The following is a 6,057-nucleotide window of genomic DNA, read 5'->3' as shown; positions in this document are numbered from 1 at the left end:
ATTGTGACACCCGTAATGATTATTGGGACTGCAGAAACCACAGCGACAGTAACTGACCTCTCATCTCAGACAGGGAAAGGGTTTCCTGCTTTGAGGTGCACCCAAGTGCTGTGTACCCATCAGTGCACAGCACACACACAGCCAGCCTCAGCTTTGAGAGCTGCCCTGCCATGGAGAGGGCAACAGCTGTAAACTGTTTCCAGCTGAAGGAAACCTGAGCCAAACCAAGTGACAGATGAGGCAATGATTCTTTATGCTGGACAGAACAGGCAGATTACAGCAGTTAACAAGCTACAAAAATGGCACTTTGGTTTTTCATCCTGAGCCGTAGGGGGTCCCCAAGCCAAGCTCCTCCACAATTAACCTTTACAGCAGGGTAGGCCTTTTAGACATGACTCAGACTAAAACAGTCTGGTGACTTGGGTAGGCAAGAAAGGCAATGCTGCAGAGGATAAACTGATATTCTAGAATGGATTTGTCATTACATTGAACTAAAAACACTCCATCTTCCATCCATCAGCATCACTGTATCTCAGACAGGGGCAGTGAGATTTCAGCAACAGGTGTCATTAGAGAGGCTTCATTCCCCTAGTTAGCTACTGGTACAAATAAAAATATATTGCCTAGGAACTGGAACACAGGGTTTACCCTGAACCCACAAATCCTAAGATTCCAGTTTACCAAAGAAAGAATTGAAAGGATGTAGACATAGAGTTGGTGACAACAGCTAGAAACATTGCAAGGTATACAATGTGGCAAAGGGAAGAAGCTTTGAATCCAAGCAAACTAAAGGACAACAAAACCACTTCTGAGCTTTGTCAGATTTTTAACACAGAAGCTTTCCACAAGATGACCAGTGAGGGACAGTCCCTTGCCATTTTCTGTGCCTCAGTACCCTCGGTCACCCTTGACTCAGGAGCACAAAGTGATGTGTGGTCAGATTCCAGCTGGGAACACAAGATCATTGCCCCTGCACACTCCTGAGGGGAACATGCAAGCAGCAGTGAGACAGCAAGCTCCTCACCCCTGCACCCCCTTTCTCTTTGAAAGCACTGAGATAACCAACAACATAACAGGCACTGAAGTCAGGGGAAACAAATCCAATCTCTCCCCAGCTGTGTAGGCTGGGCATAGCTGAAAATTGTGCAAGCCAAGCTTTCAGACTTTGGGCTCTATACAGCACTGGGGAGAGCACCCAGCTCTGGGGATCCCCTGGGCTCTGTCCTTAGCACACATTATTCCCCTGGGGAGAAGAGCTCCCAAAGCCTGCCTGGAGGGGTTAACTATGCTGGCGCTTCTGTATGAGTGTTTGAAATAAAAACACCAACACAAACCCATCTGATTCCAGCTGGACAAATAACAGTTTACTGGAAGCCAACATCTGCTTAAAACAGTTTGAGCTTTATCGTGAACTTTACTTAAAAAAATAATATTCACTCAAGAAGTGTGGTAAAATATCATTACTCTCTCCAAAATACAGAGCAGCTCTGAGTGACAGGGAATTATTACATCCTTCCAGACAAGAACACAAAGACAGGCGGCTTCTTTATGAAATCTCTTCTCACAGAGGAACTGGCTCAGCTCCGAGCCAAGTACTTTGGACCAGAAATCTCCAAAGGAAACACTGACAAGGTTCAGAGCATGGGAACTCAGCTCGGGCAGAAGCTTACGGGGTGGGAGATGTCTACAGCCAGGTAAAGCAGGATCTAAAGTGATGTACAGCTGGATCAGGTAATGGGAATCCCATCCAGAGCTGTTTGCTACACATTGATCCCTCACCAATGATCAGAACATTTCTGCATTAGCTTCAGGCCTGCTAATTGTGTTTGAGTGACCCAGAGAGAGACAGTAAAACACCAGTTGTGTCTGAGTGACCCAGAGAGAGACAGTAAAACACCAGTTGTGTCTGAGTGACCCAGAGAGAGAGACAGTAAAACACCAGTTGTGTCTGAGTGACCCAGAGAGAGACAGTAAAACACCAGTTGTGTCTGAGTGACCCAGAGAGAGACAGTAAAACACCAGTTGTGTTTGAGTGACCCAGAGAGAGACAGTAAAACACCAGTTGTGTTTGAGTGACCCAGAGAGAGACAGTAAAACACCAGTTGTGTTTGAGTGACCCAGAGAGAGACAGTAAAACACCAGTTGTGTTTGAGTGACCCAGAGAGAGACAGTAAAACACCAGTTGTGTTTGAGTGACCCAGAGAGAGACAGTAAAACACCAGTTGTGTTTGAGTGACCCAGAGAGAGACAGTCACTGCCCAGGGGAGCACCACCCCTGGCAGAGGGGGACAGGAGCTGGGCAAGAGCCAGGAGCCTGCAAAGATGGCAGGGAAACCATCCCCGAGCAGGGAAACACTCAGGCCTGCCTCTGTTCCTACTCCCATCCTCTGGAATTACCAGCACAGCCCACGCAGCGGGGCTGTGCAGGAACAAGTGCATGAGGAGGGACAAAAGCACCACACACACCACGCCAGCCCTTCAGGAGGGAAAACCCACACTTCTTAAACCTGTGTCCTTTTGAAAGGGTCACAAAGAATGAGCCAGCTGGAATAATAAAAGTGCATTTTCAAAAAAGCATTTGAAGCTGTTTCTTGAAAGTGCTTCTTAGTGTAAAACTCAGTTGTTAAGAGATAGCAAAAGATCTTTTCTTGGATTAAGAGTGGATTAATCTTTTAGCAACTTATCTCTTTACACGACTAAAAAAATAAAGAAATAAGGATAAGCAAGTGGTCAGCTTTCAAAGGAAGCATATTCTAAGAAAAGATATTTCCTAGGTTTCTGGCCAGAAATAGTTCTCATTCCAGCTTCATGTTCCAAAAGCATGAATATCAATTCTGAAGGTCTAGAGGAAAACAATAGCTTTCTTTATAAGTAAAAAAAAAAAAAAGCTCAAAGATACACCTCAAATAGCAGTGAAAGATGAATCCATTTTTGGCAACAGGAGGTATTTTTTTAATATACCACAATATCATTTTTTCTTTATTATTTAGCCTGGAAAGAAGAAAGGCCTATACTACCATATAAGAGTAAATATTTCAATTAAACTCCATTGGGATGTGTCAGAACAATTCCAAACACATCTATATTTTAATAATGTATCAGTGAGATATCAATTATTACGTACCAATAATCCAATTAAAAACGCACTCTGAATAAACAGTCTGGCCCAAATCCAAATCTCCAGACTATTTAAACAAGCTAATGGAAACATTAGGTGCCAGGCTGCATATTTTGTTTTCTAATTAAGGTAGTATTTGGCTGACATAGAACCAATTTACATGTAAAAGCCAAACAATTAAAAAGGTCACACAACTAAAACTTTGGCATTTCACACATGCAAATTGAACTACCCAGCAGAAAACAAATGCACAGATGTAAACCCGAGTGAGTTACACCGCACATGTAAGTTCAGAAGAGAGCCTCAGAGGCATACACCCAGCCTGTGATTTCATCCATGTCTGACAGTTGTCTACAATAAAACCTAAAAAGAAAAAAGCTGTAGGACAAGGTTAGGGCCATGAATGGTAGGTGACGATCCCGGGCAGCCTTCTCTCCCCAGAAGCTGATGCCTGTCCTCTGGATCAGACTGAAGGATCCCACAGGTGCCCCAACTCCAGAGTGAGCCCTCGGGGTCTGCGGGGACACAGCTTCCAAGAGACACTCCAGGGACCGTGGGACACCAAGGCTGCGTAGAAACCAGACCCCAAAGGCTGCTGCCCCCGGGTGGGGAGGGGAGTTCTGGGCTGGAGCAGTGGGGGACCAGCACCCAGGGCCCGGTCAGCCCTGCAGAGCCCGGGCCAGGGCCAAGCCTCTGCCCACGCACCCCAACTTCCCAGCCAGAGGCGGTGTTCAGAACAAAGGTGTGACAGCTGAGAAGGTAACGTACTGAGAGGGAAAAAAACCCAAAAAAACCTCAAACAAATTAAAAGAAAGCAGCAATTACCATGTCACAGAACATGACAACTTTGTTAGTTTACCACTTCATCCAGCACTGACCCCACGGGTGAGGCCGTGCTCTGGTACAGCTGCTTTGTACAAAACCAACCCCAAGGACCAGCACAGCCAGGCTGAGAAACCCTTCTGCTTCCAGTGATGATCATTTTAATGCAAATCTGCAAATATACCATACTTAAGGGACAAAGATGCAAATCTTTACTGCCTAAACAGAATTATCCCCAGACACTGAAATCTAGATTTTGAAATTATTTTACGATTCATTTTCTGCTGAATTGCCCCACACACATCCCTCATCATTCTTCCACTCCAGCAGCTGCACAAGTGTGTCGGCCAACAAGAATATAGGTGTTCCCAAATTACTCTGTGAAAAAAAAAAAAAAAAAGTGACTCCAGTGGAAGAAATACTGTTTATGGGAGCCATGTCTAACGTACAGCAGATCACTCCTTCAGTAAGGAAAAGGATTTTCATGCAGGCAGATCCCAAAAAGAGAAGCAAGGAGCAGCTGGAAAGCATGGATAAGCCCTCCTGGATAACCACAGCTGGGGTTGTTGCAGCACATGGGAAGGACAAAGGAAAAAGCCCAGTTAGAAATCTCACCTCTCTGGGGCAGCAGGGCAGACCTCCAGCTCCAGCAAAGCCTGCTGACAAACAAGAACCTGTCCACCTGCAGCCCCAGGGAGCAGCCACAGCCCATGTGCAGGCACACAGGACAGCAGCAGCACGGGGAGGACAGGAGTGCCTCTCTTTGCCTTTCCCTCCATTATAACCAGGTGGGGGTTTCTCCTGCTTGGAACACCTGAGGAAATTGAGGAAATTGCCAGCTGTGCCTGTGACAGCGCAGAGGGGTCGAGCCTGAAGGTGACATAATTAGGCACTGCGTGATAGATCACAATCCACAGAAAATTATCCTCATTTACACCAGCCATAGCAATACATCAAAGCCTTCAGTTCTCTGGGAAGTTGAGTGGGAACTGATTGTGACTGCCACAGAGAGTACAGATCCTGCTAGACAGAAAATAATTCCCTGCTCTAAAGACTGAGACATGGTGGCTGTTTCCTTCACAGCAGCAGGAACGCTTACACAACCCACAAACAAACTACAAAAATCCCAATCTTATAATGCCCCAAAATCTTTGTATGCCACATGTATGGCAGTACCCTTAAAAATAAACATGGCAAAGGAAAGCCAGAGAAACACCGCACGTTTCTTCTCTTCCCACCTAAGATGAAAACAACACCAACCAAGAAAACCAAACCAAAAAACTCCAAACAAAAAAAGCAACCAAAAACAACAACAACAACAACAACAACAACAACAACAACAACAACAAAAAAAAAATCCAACAACAACAAAAACACCAAAAATTCAAACACTTGACAGGGAAACTAAAAGTCTACTGAAATAACAAAACATTTCAATTTCAAGGTTTTCCAAAAGGCAGAAGGGCCCTATTACGTGCCCCATTACTCAAAAGTCTCAAAAGTGCTTTTGCTTTTTCAGCCAGTTTGATTAATTTACACGAGGCAATTCTTTGTGCTCTTAAAATGAGTGCACTTTGAACAATAGCCGCAATAGAGCAAACAGGTAAAAATAAATATTCCTTCCTTATCTCATCGAAAGAGGTAACATCACCTTTGTGTTTATACACTAATAGAATACTTTTAAAATCTATTCCATCAGAAGCTGCAGAAATTATTGAGCTAAATTTGCTAAAGAGGACTGAAATGTACAAACAACATTAGCATTAATAGAATATAAGCAATATTTACTGCAGTTTATTTAATGGCCTCTGCATTAATAGTCCTTGAAATGCACTTTCTCTCTCTACACACAGCATTAGGAGTGAAGTAATAGCTGTTTACAGTGCTGAAAGGCTTCTGTGCTGCCTTTATTTTTGAACAGTTGGGTTTTTCCACTGGATTTAAGGTCTCTATGGCCCACAAAGGCAGGCTATACAGGATATCTAATAGAAGACAAAAGCAAACTTTAAGCATTTGAAGACTCAATCAATCTGAAATATTTTACATGATTGGAATTCATAAATGTACATCTCTTTCTATATTATGTATTGTACCACAACAGAGACCAAAGGCCACGG

This window comes from Prinia subflava, chromosome 9 (genome assembly GCF_021018805.1).
Source record: "Prinia subflava isolate CZ2003 ecotype Zambia chromosome 9, Cam_Psub_1.2, whole genome shotgun sequence".
In the NCBI taxonomy this organism is placed as follows: domain Eukaryota; kingdom Metazoa; phylum Chordata; class Aves; order Passeriformes; family Cisticolidae; genus Prinia; species Prinia subflava.
The sequence above is the reverse complement of the archived record's forward strand: the minus strand, read 5'-3'. Positions refer to the sequence as shown.